The sequence below is a fragment of the Limanda limanda genome, chromosome 6 (genome assembly GCF_963576545.1).
Source record: "Limanda limanda chromosome 6, fLimLim1.1, whole genome shotgun sequence".
NCBI lineage: Eukaryota > Metazoa > Chordata > Actinopteri > Pleuronectiformes > Pleuronectidae > Limanda > Limanda limanda.
The window spans coordinates 18,726,173-18,746,691 of record NC_083641.1 but is presented as its reverse complement, the minus strand read 5'-3'; the positions used below and the strand labels follow the sequence as shown (position 1 = coordinate 18,746,691).

General features: G+C 42.9%; 1 protein-coding gene across 1 annotated transcript in view; it reads right to left on the bottom strand.

The window, feature by feature from the left end:
- Positions 1-20,519, bottom strand: part of sipa1l3 (signal-induced proliferation-associated 1 like 3) — a 64,781-nt gene that overhangs the window by 34,057 nt on the left and 10,205 nt on the right. Inside the window, exon 2 of the mRNA XM_061072880.1 lies at positions 36-119. The gene's annotated coding sequence lies outside the window, so the exon portion shown is untranslated. The remainder of the gene's footprint in view (positions 1-35; positions 120-20,519) is intronic.

Genomic DNA, 20,519 nt, shown 5'->3' with positions numbered 1-20,519 from the left:
ACACAGTGACACAACACAGTAGGTGTAAACATTACCTTGTTCTGCCCTCAGCTGCAGGTGAAACGGGTGTGGTGAGGTGTGACGTCACAAAGCAGGAAGAGGAAGCCCCGTTTTTTACTCTGTAGAAAAACAGATGTAGAAATTAAGTTTAGTGCTTTTCGGTGCTAGACACAGTTCAGCTCAAACTCTGGGGTTTATTTTCACAGTTATTAAAAGAACTTAATGTTTTTTGCTTTGCATGTGTTATGAGTTTCCCTTGATGCGTAACAGACACACAACAGACGGAATACATATGTCATATTGACATTTTTATGGTATTTCTCATAATCTGTGAGTGGCAGTTATAATTGAGGACATGCTTGTTTGTGTGTTTCAGCAGAGCAGCTGTAATCAGTTCCACGCTCGTCAGATCATCGACGCACACACACACGCACACCCACACGCACACTCACACCCACACCCACACCCACACTTCTATTGTTTAAAAGGAGTCTGTACAACGATGTCTGGGGTGGTCTATCTGTACTGTCAACACATTTGCACACACACACACACACTGGTTTGTACACAAACAGAGCAAAAAGACACCACCATGGCCTCTGCAAAAACGTATGTGGTTTTAATATCAGCTCCAATACTGAACCAGAAGTAATGTGCATTAAAAAAACAAACAGTTGAACCGCTACAGATGGAACAAATGACTGTGCCCCTGACTGTTTGTCTCCATCAACCTATGTCCCCATCATCATCTCTGTCCACCTTTTAGCTCTTTCTCATACAAAGATAGATGGATAGATGAATGGAAATATAGAAAAAGAGGCAAAGTGAAGGAGGCTGTGCATTGTGATTAGAGGTCGGGGGCCTGTGAACAGGGGGGAGGGCTCCTCAAGTACAAGTAGGACATAAAGAGTGGGTGAAGTGGGGCCAGAGGAGGGGGCTGGTGGGAATCAGCACACATTATGTCCTGAGGGGGAGGCCCATTACTGTCGGAAAAATGCATTTCTAATCAATATCGATCAATCAGGCTCCACTTATCCTGCCACTGCAAGCTTAATAACACTGTCCTTAACATAGGGGTGGGAGCAGGGCTGGACAAGGGTCAGTGATTGTGTGTGATTGTCTATTTTCTACAGAAAGGCGTCAGCTCTTAACAAAGCCGGCATTATCATCGTGGATTTGAGGCGCACGCTTCAATCTACTTCTCTGAAAATGAAATTAAACAGTAAGTGAAAACTTCCCAACAGTGGCATAGTGGAGTTCCCACCACAGACCTGCAGGGCCCCAGACCTTTGTGTCTGTGAGCAGCCACAGTCTGCAGCCGTTATCACATACACTCAAGGACACGCATATACAAGTGAGATCAAATTCCAAGTTACACCTACAGCTGCATGCATTACTTAAAGCCACAATCTATTAGCCTTGTTGACAGAAAGTTCATCTGCAATGATTTTGGTTGTATAATCTGGAGATGAATCAATAATGAAAACAATCCTTAGTTATAGCCCTACTCACACAAGCATTGACATTTGAGGTGATTTGAATCAAAACACTCGTATGGTACTGCTTATGTTGAGATTAATTTAAATTTTATGTAAATATTATATTTCATACGTCTCCAAGTTCGGTTCTGTTCCAAGTACACTCAATGTAGTTGTAAGCAGATATAAGGACATTTAAATGTTTATTAATGTACAGTATTTATTAACTATTCCTATATCTTCCATTTTCTTACCATATAGTGATTCATTATTTGTCGATACATCAGTCTCCACTTACAGGTAATACATTTATAAATCTTGCACATGGTTCAGACTGTTTCAAATTATTTATTAAATGTCATTGAGCTGCTTATTAATCTAAATGCAGGGACTTCAAGCAAAGTGTTACCTTTGTGTATGTACCTCAAATTGGATCAAACAAAAAACAACTATTTAAGTCGGTGACAAACTTCAATGCACACTGTCTTCATCACATAATGTAAGTTCAACTGATAATGCACGTGCTATTCAGCAGCAGTTGTGTTTGTATGGAGATGTGATGCATCAGGCTCAGGTCAGTGTGGCATTAACAGGTTTCTACATAAGCCAGCCGATACCTGAATCACAAGTCACAGCCACACATGAAATTAGTGATGTGGTCAGAAGGTCAACAGCAGCAGTGTAGGGACTCCCAGACGGTAAACCGCACGCACACAAAACTACAGCATCACAAACTGCCACAAGGTTGAATCATCATCTCTGTGACAAAAACTCAGCTTTAATGTTTGGTGTGAGGATCAGAAAGCGGGTTTCTGTGGTATTGCTGCTACTCCTGAAGTACCTGCAGCTGTTTTTTTATCTCAACCAGTTTCTTTGTTAACATTGGCAGAAAGCCAGTGGATCTGTTTTAGTATGAACAACCTGTACAGTCCTCTGGGTCTGATAAAGCAAATGTGTCAAAAGACCCTGGAGAGGATGAAGACAAACGGCCTCTGTGGCTCCAGAAACACCACATCCACCACATCAGTGAACCTTCACTCGGACCAGTGAAATGTGGAGATGACACGTCCACACCTCTGCCTGCTGGAGAGTCGACTTGCGAAGCCACGGATGAGCTTGACCGACTGGTCATTGCACGCGCCAACTGTGACATTGACACTACGCTTCTGTCTTTCAGTTTCGTCTCCTCCTAAACAACAGGTGTCGTGAGATAAATACAACAACAGCAGAAGAATGCTTCTGGCACCCGCTTGTTTTCTCCAGGAGCACCGCTTGGGGCTTGTGCAAGCTTCTTTGCCTTGACAAACCAGGTGCATTCTTGTCATTATCTACTGTCTCTGCAATCGTCCTCTATGAGCCATCTGGGAATCTTTATGCCGTTGATGACATTAATGGGGGGGTCATAACGATGTATGTAGAGAAGAACCTGTTCTCAGACTCTTGCCTCCAGCTCAGTGTTGCGCTAAATGCACCGCATGCACAAAGTTGAAACAGTTGGGAGTCGTGTGAGCAGCTCAAACTATGCTGTGCGATAAGAAAATATGACATAACTGTGTGGGGACAGAAAGCTTGAGACCGGGGCTTTGGTGATGTCTGTTGTGGATTTTTAGAAGTGGAGTATTAACTTTCACAGAGCCACGACAGAGTTGGCATATTCCCTCTGTGTGCACATACTGTATACTGTACATTGGAACCCCGAGTTCAGGATAAATAATTCTATAAATATATAAATTAATCTGCTGTCTCATTACAGTAGAAGGGCTCACAACGTTGATGGGATAAAAAGAAAGTCAATGTATGAGTCTGCAGACGTGTCAAGGCCTTCACCATTACTGGTATTTTGTTGTGATTAAGATGGGATTACTGTCAAAAGTCAGATGCAGGAATATTTCAGAGCATTTACTGTGTCAGAGCTCAGCCTTGAAGTTTCCCTTCACACTGTGAGCTGAAAAGCAGCAGGAGGAGGAAACAACGCCTCAAACGACTGATGCTCCTCTGCTTTCAGGTCTGCACCTCAAGTGAATGCAGCATGAAGTCAAAGCAACAACATCACAGAAGCTTCAAATATTGAGTCAGTTTTTACAGTTTTGAAAATGAATGAGACTTTCATGAGTTCATCTGTTGGTATTAAAGGACACATTATGTTATTTACCTTTCTCTCTTTCCTTTAGGGTGTTGTATCATTTTTTTTGTGTGTATGTTAAAGTTCTGCAACGTTAAAAAGCCACAAGTCCACAGCAATGGGAACTCCTCTCCCTCAAAGAAACACTGCTCCTGAAACACCCATCAGTAGTCCAACTGATAGCTCCACGGAATCACAATGTAATGCAACATCACAATTGAAGACAACTTACATAATGCATGCTTGTCTAACATGCCCCGAAACCAAGCCAGGTAAAGTGAGAGGGGAGGCCGACATTTCCTAAACAGGCTGGAAGCGGCTGATGAATAAAGAGAGTAGGACACCAGACAAATCAGATAAGACTGGGCTTTATGAGGAGGAGGGTGGTCTTAAAGAGACAGAAGCTAAAACCTAGCATTTCCGACAGATGCTGAAAAGAGGAGCTGCAGCAATGGACAGTATGAGAAAAGTGATGCGTTTTCTGAGCATGAAAAAGTAATAATCCAAATTTTAAAAAATTAACCTGAATATACCAGAGAATGATATGTCTCCTTTAAAGCTTAGACATGTCCCCTTATCAAATCAATTAGCCTTTTAAGCAATTATATCAATTTCCAGCATAAACACACATGGCGGCTTACGACAGAATAATGAATAATCAAGTTTGCTTAGCCGTTATATACAAAAATATGAACATATACTTTTTAGTTGTAATTTTACCCTTCGGAGTGAATGTTCGACCGATGCTGCACAGATAGATATAAACCACATCTCACTTCAGTGTCCTTTTTTCATATTATGACGTAGTCTGGAGAGCGTAATGAATACATATGCTGCAGGAGAGGGAGGGAACCCCCTGCACTGAGGGGTGGGCAGCCCCATTCAAACTCCAACACACAGGGGTGGGGACTGCCACACTTTCATCCCTTTCACATCTCAGTCACTCCTCACGCCCCTCCGTTCCCCCCTGTGATTCTCGACGCCTCATCTTATACGAAATGAAACGAAGCGACGATTATGCGCATGGAAAAATAGAAAAGGAAAAAAGACCCTGGTTTGCTCCATTTGTTCCTCACAAGTGAACGACACGTGGCTCTGTCCAGCTGCGAAGATCTTCATTTAGATGAATTCAGGATGTAGTGGGAGTGTCGCATGAGGGAAGAGCGACAGAGAAGCAGCAGAGTGAAACCAGACAGTGTGCTCTACAAGTAGCACCGTGCGCTGTGAATAAATCAAGCTCTGATCAATAAGCAGCGGATCAATATGAGTGAGATGTTATTCTAAAAATGAGATTGATGATGAGCAGAGTTCAGAGTTGCAGCATGAATCTGCAGAGTAAGCATGCACAGTTTGCATTATCTGACCAAACACTATATTATTACTGCTGTCCAACGAGTCAACAATAATATCATCAGAACTGTTTCATGCTGTGGTAACACAGAGCCCATTTAAGATTATAAAGACTTTTCCACAATCATTCTGACCAAATCAGTCAGTTTCTTCCAACAGTATATAAACATACATATTAATGGTATACTTAATCAATCATTAAACATGACTTAGACCTGGATAAGAATAAAATCGACCAATTCAAAAAATACCTCAGTACACAACATCAGAGGCCAGTTACTGACGGTTATGGTACTGGAGAATTTTCAGTTTTCTAGTTTAAGCTTGAATCAGATACAAAAGCATTTAAGCAACATTGCAGGCTAGAAAAAATAACCACAAGGCTTTTGTTAATTAAATTAAAGCCATTGTAATCCCTTTAATTGCTGTCTTAATCAAAACTCACATCAGTACTTAATAAGGCCTGCAGATTCCCTCTTATTTACTCCAATGGTAATTTTTTAGAAAGAAACATTTAACTCACAAGTACATAGATGTATTTCAAATATTGTTATCTTTTTAAAACTAGTATTTCTAATTAATTCTGGATAAGAAACAAATTATTGCACTGTGTCAATGATATTCCAACCTGAGCTTCTTGATACAAACCAAAAACAATTACACTCAAAAATCCTATACTTCCTAATTTTATAAGAATTAAAGTGTACTGGCTTTGTTCTCTAGCTCTGGGCAACATAAGGGGAAAATGCAGTGATGAAGTCATATGCAATACACAGAGCTCCTTCCACCAAAACCACTGCTGTAGCTGTTTGATCGCTATGCTGGCGCTGGTTGCCATGGGAACGAGAAGGTGCACCAACAAGAAGATGTATGATGTAGGCGGTGGGCCGCAGGCAATCAGGACACACAACCTGAGAGTGGTGCGGTACATAATATCACACAGCAGCACAGTAAATCCACATTACATGACCAACAGTTGGTCACTCTGCAGCAGCACTGTGATTTCACTGCAGCACACAATTCGCACTGCATGTGTTTTACTGCATTGACTGAAACTTCAAGCCCCCTAAAAAGGTGCCGCAGTGGATTATTGTATTTCTTTATTTGACTTTCCTGTCTGTGAAACGTTCTCCGTCCTCCCCCTGTGGTTACATCAGTCTCCCCTCACTCCGTCTCTGCAGGGCTACTCGCGACCACATGCCACGAGAGCATCAAAGCCAAAGTCTGAATGGGCTCTAAACTCCTCACAGACATGAAAAAGCTTAGGACTGTAAAAGCGCTCCCATCAGCAGACTTCCAGCATCTGTTACTTGTTTTTGTTTCCATATCGTTTACTCCAGTCGAGCAAATTCTTAGCATTTTCTATAGATGGTCATCTCAGACACTATCTGTGCTGAATTACGCAGCCATATGCCCGGATCCAGGGCAGCTTTAAATAGGCTTTTTTCGATTATATTCTGCAGAGTTTGAACCGAGTGACAGAGTAAGTACAAAGGATTAACACACGAGTTAAAAGGGTGAAGTTTACTGTACAGCTGGAACTTTATTGGTGAGGCCACCACAAATAACAACTTCACAAGTATCTGAGAAGAGCTGCTCAGTCTGACAATACAGTGTGGATGGACGTGTCCTGGTTCATACATTTGTGTTATTGTAAGTAACTTTTCTTGCACCCTAAAGCTGCAGCGGGTAGGAAATAAACCAAAATTTTTTTAATCTGCAATTGATTTTTCAATAATCTTTATAAAAAATTATATAATTGCTGTTTTCAAATGTGAGGATCTGGTTCTTGTCTTTATCATACATGAAAGTAAACTGAAGATTGTAAAATGTTGGGCAGCTGGTCAGATAATAAAAACTTAAAGATGCTGCTCTGCTCTGTGGGAAATTAATAAACAGTTGTATCAATTAATCAAAAAACAAAATAAGTTATTTGCAGCCTTAACAAACACAAAATGAACCTTCAATCTCTAATTGCATCATTGACAGCTGCTGTAAAAAAGACAATGAGTTCTTAGAGTCTCCATGTTTACGACATATCACATATGAAAAACTGAATTAGTCACAACAAAGATATGCTCTTCATCTGGCTCATGAAGGCACCTCCCCAGGCGTCAGGTGGCTGGAGGCACGTATAAGATTACATCTACATTTTGTCAGCTAGCTGCTACCTGTTGCAGCCATACTGGAGAACAGGCCCACATTATGTCGCGCAAACTGCATTCCTGTGCGGTGACAGGCAGGTCCTCTGACACAAGAGCAGCTGAAAGGAACACATCGGCTTCACTGACTCTTTAAACCAAACAGAGACCAGAGGGCACATTCGTGACAAGACCAACATGTGTTTCTGTGATGTGAGGGGGACAGCGTGCAGACGAGTGATCAACACTTAAACAATGAGGTTTAAAACCTATAGGAATTCAATGATGAAGATTCACTCAATCCAGCAAGTAAATAATCTTAGACTTTACAAAAATAAAGTTTATATCACAGATGTTCAGCTGACGGCTCTCAATGCAAAAACATATGGAGCATGAGAACTTAAGGAAACAAAGCTACATGCCCTCAGCCAAGCTATTGGTCTCTGCCCCTATGGGTGTGTATTTGTGTGTGTGTGTGCTGGCTCAGCAGCAGATCCTCGGGGTGACTTACACCGTCACAGCTGTTGCGGCTCCCACAGAGACGTCTCAGGGGAGAGCAGCGGGCTACTGCTGCTCCACACTGATTAATCCAAGGCTGTGCACAGGGACCATTGAGGAAAACACACACAGACACACACGCACTCGCGTTCAGAGCTGGATGTTAACTCCAGCAGTTAGGAGATTATGACATAGTTGAATAGCTTATAGTGTAAATAATTCAGTAATGATTATCTTCTATTGTCTCAGGGTTTTGGTGCAATTATGTCTGTTTTTACTTGTGTTTTCATTTCAGAATCATCTATCATTATATGTTAAACATTTATTAGTTTTCTTTCCTTAAACGGAAACGACTGCGTAACTGCCAGTCTGTTACCTTCATGTTGACTCAAAATAAAAGATTTTAATTCACTGTTGCTCACATAACTGGTGAATCAAATCTAAACCATCCAAATTCTGACTCCTCGTCAGTATTCTAGTCAAGGAACTAATAATAAACTGTTTTATTCAAGTTTTTCCCTGTATAAGGATGACCTCTCTACCTGAACACTGCATCCTAAGCCTGGGCGGAAAACACAATCAAAAAGGGAAGACAACAATCATGCCTTGTACAGAGACGGCTGGGTAAACACGCCTGCCGTTGCACTATATCAGTGATACATGCTTTTATAATTGGGAATAACGTTGGATTCATGTTTTCTCACCTGTCGAGAAGATAACAGCTCTGGAGGCAGACTGTGAGAGGGATTCCAACTAGTAAATACATCTGCCATATTCAATCTGTCCTACACAATAGTGATTAGCAGGCAGTTCCCCCTTTATGCTCAACAAGTGCAGTCTGGCAGCATGAGAGAGAAACAACAGATTAGCAATTTGTGCTCCTGTTTCCAAACACTCACCACTAAGTAAGAGGACTGAACAGCAGAGACAGATTTTCTCAAATTAGCCTAAAATATTTTGACCGTTTCTGTAGCAGGGGGCTGTGATTTGGTTTCACTCTGAAGGCAGCTACAATGCGCCCAAGAAAAAAACGCCAGCTGATGGTTATTTAGCGGCTAGTAAATCACTGCTCAATTATTATAATCTTTCACAAATCCTATAAATACACACACACATAAAAAACAATGAAAATCAAGCCATCAAAACAGCACAGATCATTTTACTGCCTGCGGGTAACAAATCCATTGCGACAAGCATATTTAGTGTTGAGTCTCAGTAGCTGTTTTTCCACATTCAAAGCATTGATTGCTAATATCATATTTTAGTTAGTGCGCTTTAGTTGGGCTGTTTGGAAATTTTATTTCATCTTGGGTAAGTTCCAGTTTTTATGCCAAGCTAACTGGCTAATGGCTCAGTTTCATGTTAACATATTGACATGAAGGTAGTGTCAATGTTCCTATTTCACTTCCAGCAAAAAGGTGAATTGACCAAAAATGTAAATATTCTTTGCTAATTTCAGACTGTATTATATACAGGCAATGATCTTCATTGGCTTTGTTTTGTGAAGACATTAAACATTAACATAATGTCCTGGAAAGACGTGTGTAACTTGGCACTTTAGTTACAGGGGCAATAGAGCTCCCTGAACCCAACAGGCATTCTACTTTTTATGTCTGAACCCGATCCGAAGCCAATGCAGTTTATGTGAGCTTTGTGAGTTTCTGTTTCATTTCCTAGACACGTATGGTTGACAGTGAAATGTAGTGTAAAAAAGCAAGCCTTAGCAACGGAAATGACTTGAACAATAATATAATTTCAAAATCTTTGACCCGACAAGGCAGGCTGGGTTCAGGTCAGGAATTCAGACGATGCTATGGTCACTGCACTGGTCAGCTTAACATGAATATTTAGTGTTTTTTTTTTTAAGAATTCATTAAGAAATAACAGACCCATAAATTAAAGCATAACCCTTGATTTTGTTACTAATTAAATAGGACAAACAAAATGTATAGATTCCTCAAAGAAATGGAAAATACATAGTTTCTGTTCTCGGGTAGTATTCTACAATATTACCTTCACGCAGAGGAAGCGGGGGCAGGAGTGCGTGGAGGTATAGGCTAAGTGTGTTGTGCGAGCTGCTGGTTATTTCAAGGTTCTTCCTGTAACCAAATCAGGGCAGTGACAGACTAATGAGGCTAAATGATGATGAGGCTTCAGGAAGAGACGGCCTCCAGCAGGGAGAAGAGAGGATGTGTCAAACAGCCGGGTGAGACTTTCTTCCGGAAGCTTTACATTTATAGAAACACATTATCTGGCAGAAAAGAGCTGCTCTCATTATCGTCAATGTCCAGTAGGAGCCATGGTTGGAGTTGCAGTGTGATAGAAAATCTCTTAAGTCATGTTCTGATGATGATGATTATTGATCCCCAAAGAGGAAATCCCCTCCTTCATGGGGAGGTCAAAGGAGAGGGCTAACAGCTTGGTTTCATGTCCTTGAAGTACATCTCTGAGAAATATATACTGAGCTGTTGCTGCCGTCTACTGACATAAACAGATGTAGGCTCTCACTCAACAGCCGCCCCCTTCTCCGAGTCCCAGCCAAGCAACAGTCCTAAGAGTCCATCTCGCTACTTCCAGTGACCGGATCAGAAAGGGTCAAACACGGGGTAAGCTTCAATCAAAAAATTCCTAAAGAACATTCCTTCCCGCTCCTCACTTAAAACAGATTATTTAATCAGTGAGGGCAAATAAATGAGCCAAAAAGGGTATTTAAGGCTAAGGACGGGATCTGGCAACATTTAGGATTACTGAAGAGGAAAAAACAGATCTGTACAAGTCAGTGTTTTCATGACCTCACACAATAAACAACTGATAACTGATCATGCTGTATTGATCTCTCACAATCTAGTCTGGGAAATTGAGTGCGGACATGTTTAGGAGTTTGCCTTTCACACAGCAGGAGATTGTCAGGGTCAGACACCTTCCTAGCACCAAGAAAATGTCCAGAACATTCAGGTGTGGGGCAGAGCATGCAGGAGACAGGACGTGACAAAACAATGTATCCAATAATTACAGCTTAAACAATAATTTGACAAAAAGTAAGTTAGTTGAAACCCTAATCTGATCATCAAAAAATGACTGTAACAGTTTTCTAGCATCGTGTTTGATTCTCATGTCAGCGTCACTTTAACCTAACCCTAAACTTGACTGAGAGCATAATGTCATCTTTGCTCAGCTAAAGCTTTTAAGCACGCTGGCGATGACAGTGCCTGGAGTGACATTCCCATCAGTTAAATTTTTACACGGCTGACAGCGCTGTCTTTACTGCAACCTCCTCTCCATGGTGCATCAACATGGAGTGAGTGTGGGTGAGTGCCTATGTGTGTGCGTGTGTGTTGTGTAGAGAGTTAAATCAGACAAAGAAGGCCTCTGACATAAATCCATCCCGTCTTTCTATCTCTTTCTCTTTTTTCTCTTTTTCTGACTTCTCTCCTGAATGGTGCCATTGAGAGGCATTGAAAGAAGAGGCAGTTAGGACCTTATTCTGTGAGCTCCCAAGGGAATAAATGAGCTCTCAGAGTCAAACCTGACTGCAGTGGATCATTTTGAGTTACATGACTCTTTCAGACCCGGATCAAGGTTTGTACCGGGCTAAAAAAACAATTTGAAAATCTTGATACTAACATTCATGATCTAAGACTAGGGTCCACTGCTTCAAAAACTACAACTGCAGCTGCCTCCACTTAGCATTTGCTTAGCTGTGCGGCCTAGATAAGCTCAGCTGGTGGAGAGAGTGTGGCAGGGTGGAGAGATAGCGGTCAGAGATAGAGATAATAGTGCCCGGCGGTTCCCTCTGTGAAATGATGGACTCCTTTGGGGTTTTGTGCTCAGACAGTATGTACTCTGACTGGATTTGTACCACAGTCGGTGGTTAGGTCAACACAAAGTGTGGGAGAGGCACGGCATGATGCGAGTGAAATACTGTAAGGTCAAATTAATCTCAGAGCAAGAGAATGGGTTTAACCGCTGGAGAATTTTGGAGATTAGTCAGTGCAGTTTCTCCTCCTGCAACAGCAGGATAGAAAGAAAGGACGGATAGTTTTCCGGTTTATTTTTCGCATCATATATGCAACATCCCACAGCTGAAGAGAAACTAAGTATAGTTGCATGGCACACAACATTCAAATACAAAAAAATCCCTAATATATCTCTCCATGTTTCCTCCTCTCATCATTGTGTGATCATACTGAGATAAGATGCTGCAGCTCATTGCCAAATATCTTCAGAGTCTGGATCTGACCGAAGTAGTACAGGGGGTGCTGGGTTGTGAAACTTGTATAAACGTGGCAACACTGCTGTGTTATTGACTGTCTGCAGGAATGAGTGTTAGCTTGGAGGTATAACTTGGATTTAAAAGATGTTATGTGAAACGTCCCTGTCCCCTTGAGCATCCCATCCTACCCTATTCAAACATCTGACTAAATTCTAAGCTCTGTTCAGCCAAAGTGGCCGCATTGTAAAAGATGGCGGTCACATTTCCCAGTCCCCCCTTCCTAGCATTAATGTATTAAAATGTTCAGCCAATGATAATATGAGGTGTCGGCAGGCACATTTAGCCAAATGAAAAAAAAAATCCATCCCTGACAACAGAGTCTGATTCATTCTAACAGCACATGAACACAGGTGCCATCGTGTAAATGTGAGACAACCATAAACGAAAACCTGAACTGCCAGAGAGCGGAACAACTTGATCTGAACAGCAGAACTCCATCACATGGTGGAAACACTGACCATAAATAACAGCTGACATTAGGCCTATACACTCTGGTCGTTACAGGCTGTCGCTGTCATGTGGAGAAACTGCCTGATTGTAGAGGAAACGATTGTAAAAAATCTGTACTTAAAAGAGATGTTCTTGAGAAATTGCATTTATTAAACACCATTCAACTCAGGCTGATGGCACCAAACCGCCCCCAACCCTCCAGCCTGTCCTGAGGTGATCCTGATCCAGACCCCTCCGATCCACCGCAGGGACTCTTGACAGAGGCAGCCGAGCAGCAGCGGCAGCAGGCTAAGAGCTGCTAGAGGAAATTAAAAACACATCTACCACTCCCTTGTTCCTCCCTTTTCCTCCTTCTCCTCTTGAGCGAGGCCAAATGCTGGTACCTCCTGGTAAAGTCTGTGTTCTAAGTTTCAAACCTCTTACAATATTTATTGCCACAGTCCCCGAGTCCCTGCGAGAATGAGCTGTGATTGTGCCGTCTCGGTGTCTGACTGATAAGAAACCGACTGTGCACAACTGCTCGAACCCAAACTAGACAAATGAGACTTCAAAAGAGTCATAAGAACCCAAAACCTATTTATAATGGCCTGAGTCACGTCTCCTCTCTCTGCTCCTGTGGTCAGGCTGGTTAGAAATTTATGGGATCATTTTGTTTGACATTGAGAAAAGGTGGGGGTGCGGTACACTTAGAAATGTTGAGCAAGGACCATGGAATATACAAGGAGGAGGAATGCATCGGGGAACCCCACAAATATGATCCAGTGTTTTCACAGCCACTCAAGCAAAGGCTGAGCGGCTGAGTGAAGGCGGCCGTGGTCGGAAATTTGGTGATTGAGTGCTTTCAAACTCACACAACTCATGTAGAAATATTTAGTTCAGTTAGTATATAGACAAAATGCTGCTGTTTATTGAAACATTAACTTATTTTTAGACACAAATTGAATTTGTCCCCAGTTACATGTCTGTCATTGTTCTGCTAATAGGCCAATATGTAATGGTGTGGACTGTGGACGGAACTGATTGGACTCGTGCTTTTTGGCTTTATCGAGTCTCACATTGTGTCAATCATCTTTTCCTAACTAAATCAATCAGTAGTGAGTGAAGTGCTTGTCTTGCCAACACATATTTATCCAATTTATACAAGTAGTGTATTTACAGTGTGGTTTTCAAGTACGCAGTATCGGTCATCAAAATACGACACAAAAACCTAAATAAAGTAGGTGAAAGGTGTGTGTGTGAGTATGTGATCCAAAAAAATTATAAATCAAATTTAAATATTTGAAACTGAGCGGTGCCTTGGAGCTGACTTGGAAAACACATTGATGCTACGGTGGCTAAGGAGATACCAAACAGAGACCACAAGAACTGTGATTGGTTCTCTTTCTATTAGTCAGTTTTAACGGCCATATTGAATATTAATAAACAATACATGGATTCGTGGTTTCAGTTTCAGAGTGACAAAGTCAGGTAAGAGTTACTGATCATGGCATCAACCTCAAAAGACTTTAGAAAGGTAATCTCACAGTAGTTTTGCTTGTTCCTCCATGCCCCTCAGTCTTGGGAAGCCGTTGCATGTAAACACGTTGAAACGGCTCAAACCCACAACCCCCAAACAAAGCCGTCGGTTGCTGGGACTCAACTGGCAAAACAGGAAATACAACTCCATTGCTGCAGCATGCACGACACAGCGAGGAGTTTGAACAAACCAGGCAATCGAGTTTTCACAGCATGAGTCACTGCGCACCTCAGACGAGGAGTAGCAATTCCTTTAAAATTTTCTAGGCATGTTGGCCTAGAAACACACACACACACAACAACTGTCTGCCTTCAAACAAACAGAAACTGTACTTTCATGAATGTCAAGTCATCTTTTTCCTGCAAGTAAAAACACACTGGCCGCAAAGCTGAAACTCGAGAGATATTTTCACGCTGTAACTTGAGTTGGAACTTGGACGGGTTGGGAAACGTTCAGCGACTGGGGTGGTGCTGCTCCCTTCAAAGCCTCTGTGGAAGGTCTCGTTAATGAGACGAGCCTGTCGCTTTATGTGCCACATGTTTTGCAGAAACACACAAACTTTTAGCCTCAGTCCACACCTTGCTGCTCATTAGTTCCTCTACATCTATCTTATCTTCTATGTCTCGCTACAGTTTTTTTTGGCAGCCGCCTCCTCGTCTGCTGTCTATGTATTCCTCACATGATTTCTTTTGTGTCATCCTAGCCGCTCTCCCCCACCTGTGTATTACTGTTCATTACTCTCTCTCTCTCCTCCTGCCAGATGGACAGAGCTGAGGGGGTGACAAACAGCAGAGCGTCCAGTTCTCACTGGGAGGCCGGTGTCCAAGCTGTTTGGTGATGGCATATCACAACAGCAGCATACACACAGGTTTGCACAGCTATCCTTATTTAGACTTTGCAGTTACTTCAATTCAGTGTGGACTGCCGAACAATAAACTTAAACCTAACCACAATCCAAATCTTACCCCTAATCTTAACCAGGATCTCAGACATGACATTTTACTTCATTAGGCCCGGGCTTTGGTCCCCATGAGGTCAACTGGTCCAAAGAAGGTCAGTGTTTATGCTGGAAAAGGTCCTAAAGACGTAATAAAAATGAGTATGCACACTAACAAAGTGTGCACGAGCATCTAATGAAGCTTCTGCAGCGGCCACCCACTAACCACTTAGTTCTGTGGTTTTGCTCTGATGCTTTTTATAAACACAGACCTGGAGAATATGGGGAACAGGTGTCACACACACTCACTGTCAGTTGTTTGAGGTGTAACACTGACTGAAGAGAAACTCTACTCTTCTGTGTCTGTCTGTCCAGATCATTCCCTCCAAAACATTTGCAAGACCATTGTGGTTTGTTCTCCTGCCAGTGGCTATAGTCACTCACACAGGCAAATATTGACTTGGGGCTGGCTTCGGTCCTTCTCTGTGCTCGAACACATCACCTTGGACTTTAACTCAAAATGCTGGAGTACACAAAGCCACCCAAACCATTGTGAACATTTCTGTTCCTCCTTTCTATGGAAAAGTTGCTTATTGTTCCACAATTGAGGAACAGTGATTCAGAGGGTGATGCGTTTGAACCATAATTTCTGATAAACTACCGCTGGCTTTTCTCTAAATTGACTCACGCATTATTGTAACCTTTACCAAGGAAGCTAAACCAAAACTGATACTGGAAGTAAACTACTCACAATGTAACTTATGCTAGTTACACCAAGTCATTTCAAGTTGTTAAATGACTTTATGTGATATTAGGTAATAAGCTTATCTTATCTCTTGTTGAGATTTTCATTAAAAGATGAACATGTCATCCATCTTTATATACACACATTATGGTCTATACTGACAAATATATGTTTGTCATGTATCTACCAATGTTATGCACCTGCCTGCTGAGGACGGTTAAAACTTAATGGAATTTGTAACGGTCCACAGACCGACCAATGCGGAGAGTCAACATGTTTGTGAGAGAGACAGTGTGAAAGAGACTGATAATGAAAGAAGCGGGGGGCTGTACACAGTTCTACAGTGAAACTATGGCGCAAAACATCTACTTTTAGGGATCTGGTTGAGGTATGGATATAGTTATGAACAGAAGTATGGACAGAGGTATAGTTAGAGGAATGGACAGAGGTACAGACAGAGGTATGAACAGAGTGACCGCCACAGTGTGCCCAGATGGTTAAAAGTCTTTCTGCTTGGCCCCTCCCTCCCACCACAGTGTCCTCAACTGAGCCATCTGTTAAATCAACTAGACTGTGCCAGGCCAGGCCAGGCCAGGCCCTGCCCTACAGCCACACAGCACATCTCTTCTGAGATTTAGAGCGTTAGTTTTGGATGTAATTTACATTCCCTCCTTCAAACTGCCTTCCCTGCGTAAACAAGAACCTGGCGTGCGTGAACCAGCACAATAATGCACTAAACATCCAATTATGTGATTAGATGAGAAAAGTTTGTTCATGCAAAGTGCTTAATTCCACTGTGTTTATGGGTGATATAAATATATAGAATAAATTAACTCTGACCTGTAGTAACAGGTCAGAGTTTGTACAAAGTTGTACAAAGGGTAATTGTACAACGGATGCTGTGGTAATTCCACAGATAATGTGATCTTGGGGGAACAAAGATCTTTTATAACATGGGGCCGAGTCTTCATGGCTGCCCAAACGGATCAGAGCCTATGTGCAGTGACACATTACATACCACTGTACTGTAGGATGCTTTTTAAAGTACACTACTGTTTTGTTTAGCAGCTTGAACGTGGCCAAAACCTGCATAGAAATGTAAGAAGGTCTCTTTTAGATAACTCATTGTATATCATCATTGTGCTTTCTTTCTCCTTGTTAAGCGTATATCTGATACCCATATAAAAAGCCCAATTTATTCACCATCCCCACCCAGCACTCCCCTCCACTCGCTCTTCAGACAGCTCTCCCTTTCAGGGCTAGAATCAGCTTTTGTTAATTATAAATCTCACTCCGTCTTCTTCCCCCAACAGACATGAGGGGGTGGGGAATACTCAAAGCAAATGAGGAAGGATGTTTTAAAAACTAAGTGGAGAAAAAAAAAACATTGATTTAAAGGAGGTCTGATGGCGGGATGACAAATATGGGATGGGACACAGAGAGGAGGGAGCTTGTTTTGGGATAAGTGGGATAAAATAAGAACCGGGTAGCATCTGAGGAAGCGTGGCTGACCCCGATTCTGCCATGACTCTGCTCTGCTTGAAGGAGGGGGGGGGTAGTCCTGACGCAAACCTACAGTGACAGCGCTGCTGCTCCAACAACACAACCCCACCACTGAATCAGCCTTCATTTGCTACTGCTCCACCCTCCTCCTCTTCATTCTGTACTTCCACTTGCACAAAAGAGGAAACTTCCAAATGTTGCGTGGATATCGGCTGAGATACTGAATTCATAGTATTTGCATTTAAAACTCAAGAACATTCAACCACACTAGAAGTGTTGTGGATAATTCAGCTTCATTAATAGCATGTCTACATTTGTCAGTGTAACCCATCCATGCATGTAAAAAGGGGGGGGGGACTGCACATAAAGAATGTCAGGAACGTGGCGTTATGAGCCCGTTTTATTAAGAGAGGCAGCCCAGCATTGTGTGGGGAAAGGCATGTGATCCTGGCAGTAAACTGGGAGAGGATGGACTCGCTGGAGCTCAAACTGGACTGTAGTCAGCCCCCTCGGGCAGAGGCCAACCTGACGCAAACCAGTCTCGAGGGGGGGAAAATAAACATGCCTGCCTGCCTGCGAGTGCTGGAAGGGCCAAGCAAGAGGATCACTTCAAACCACAGCAGGGCTCCTTCACCGGTGTGTTTATGACCAGGAAACTGCCTGTCAACTCACAAACACAACTCTTACTGACTTCCTGCAAAGATGGACCAGTCCCTGCTCATATGCGTCCACTTATAAGACAAATTAAAACAACATGCTGATATGAAGAATTAAAAAATTGTGGAGGGAGGTTGAAAAAAGCTCACAGATAACATTTCTTAGCAGTTAGACAAGAGAGGAGCCGCGAGCAACAAACTATCAGCTCACTCTGGGAAGAGGATTAAAAGCACTAAGCTCATCGTTTTGGCAGGAGACCTTGGGATGGTGTTTTAAGTGGGTTAAAGCACACCCCAAGTCTCATAATCGCCCGGCCGCCTCCGCCTCCTCCTCCTCCTCACCCTCCTCCTCTTCCTCCTCCTTCTGTCTGGCAACACAAGCCGAGGGGAGATTTCAGATCCAACAGAATACTTGGAGATGCCGAGTTCAAGGGAGTTGGATTAAATGGAAAAGACGTGCACCAAAACGTGGACATGCAACTTCGTCTGCACTTGACGATGCATTGAGGATAATATGGAGGAAACAGCATAAACAGAGTCTTTCTTGCCCTGATGAGGATAGTAATCTATTACTGGGGTCTGCTACTCCTCCTCTCACACCCGCTGTAATGTGCGTTTCCACCTCCAAACATGACCATTCTCCAAAAGAGAACTTTCCATCTCACTCTTTTTTACAAATGTGTGGGAGCTGAACTACAGAGTAATACATCTGGAGTCCACACTGAATCACTTCTCACACTAGTAATCACACATACAAACACATAAATGCCCCCCCCCCCCTCTCTTTTCACACAACCTCACCAGCCAGACACAGTGGTAACATGAGTCTCTGGTAAAACTGTAGAACTGCAGCAGGGCTCCACTGTGCTCCACTACAGCGCAGACCTGGGCCCCAGAGGGACTAGGCTCTGTTTGCCTGCCGGACTTTGACTAGTGAGAGCAAACAGAGTACAGTCAGTCCATTGAGACTGAGCTGAAACACAGAGCTGCAGAGAGCGCTGTACAAACTGTTGCTGTGAGAACAGAGAAACACAGAGTGCAGCCAAAGAGCGGCGGAATCAAACCAGAGCAAATAGCACTGGAAGTAAACCTCGAAGGTGACTGCATGTTTGTTAAAATAAATGCATATGTGCTCAGTGTAAAAAATTGAGCAGGGTCCCAATCCACACATTATGAGTTTTGAATCAGCATTTTTAGAACTCCCTCAAAAAGGTGCTTGGGATTTGTTTATATTTCTGATCACAATTTGGGGGCAGTTGCTAACGAAATGCAAAAAATAAATGCATGTATATGTCTTTCTCTCTTTCTCTTACACGCACACACACACCTCCAAAATGAGGGGCAGGTGGTAAGCACTGGTGAACGCTATTCAGAAGAAATTATAAAGAAGGACTTGTATGGACTGAAAAGGATTACAGCAGCAAGGTGTGGTTCCTTTTAACTCACAGTAGCATTGTGGTTGTCCAGAGGTCAACCTCAACTTAAAACCGGTTTCCCATATGGTTTTAATGCTTAAGTAGCAGTGATAATTTATGTATGCTCGTTGGTTTTCAGGCTGCAGTATCAATCATAGCTGGGAGTAGAGGGAGAGTTTCACATATAGACAGAGATCTCAGCCCCTGAAAACTATCTCAGGCATCTGGACCGACAGCAGCATCTCTGCAGTGGCATTCTGCCAGTGATGACAGCCGAGTGGAAGGTGTGTCCGCTCCAAACGGCCTCAATCCAAACTCTAACAGAGGGACTGTACCACCAGATCACCATTATCACTTCACTAAAACTTGGCTGAGGGCACAGGAGAAAAGATGGTGTCGAGGCCTGCACGGCCGTCACTTCGCATATCCCTCACCCTACAATCCAGAGTTTTCACTGTCCGGGCCTAGAACTAGTGCAGAGCGCTGTCACAACAAGCTAAATCTGTCCAGAAGTCCTCTCTTTTTCTCTCTGTGTTTAATTCAAAGCTTGGCGTGAGTCTAGGGTGTGGTTCGACAGCTATACATGCACTCGCACACTCATGTGAACCCACACTGAGCGGCACATGTGCTCACAAAAGCACACTGGCTTACTTGTCTTCCAGGTGCAGACAGCTGTGGTGTGGAGTGAAAACATTTAACTAATGTTAAGCAGTTTAGAGGGAGGAAATGTGAAGAGAGGAGAAGGGGAGCGAATAAAGGAATCATTTGACATTTTAGGGAAATATGCATATTGACTTTTGCTGAGAGTCAGATGAGAAGATCAATATCTCCGGGTGAGTGTGTGCGTGTGTGTGTGTGTGTGTGTGTGTGTGTGTGTGTGTGTGTGTGTGTGTGTGTGCACTAGCTATGGAACTAGAGCCAAGAATGGATCAGGTTAGCTTAGCATGAAGCACTGAAAAGGGCTAGCCCTGCTCAAGGAAATTAGTGTGCTCAGGAGACGAGATTTAAACGTGCTGGTAGGTGGATTTTGTTGCCATTGGACAAAGCGGTTTCCCGTACGTTTGTATGCTAAGCTAAAGTATCCACCTGCTGGATCAACAGTCGTTCACCACTTTGCAAATAAGTGTATTTCCCAAAACGTTGAACAATTCCTTTATAAACTGTGAAGGGCGGGGGGAAAAAATCCCCACAGCCTCCAGGCTCCCCGTGGGGCTGCCAACATTCCTGTCAAAGTCGGACGTGGGAACCACTGGAAAAACAGCCCTCAGTAGACAACTGTTGATGTGAGTGTGTACATGCACGTTGGGAAGAAGAAGAAGAAGAAAAAAAAGAGCGTCTGCAGTAGGTTCAGGGCAGAAATGTGCCTAATGGATGCAGCCGTGTGTGTGTTGAGGTGCTGAGAGCAGGGACAGAGTTCATGTCTGGGAGAGTGAAG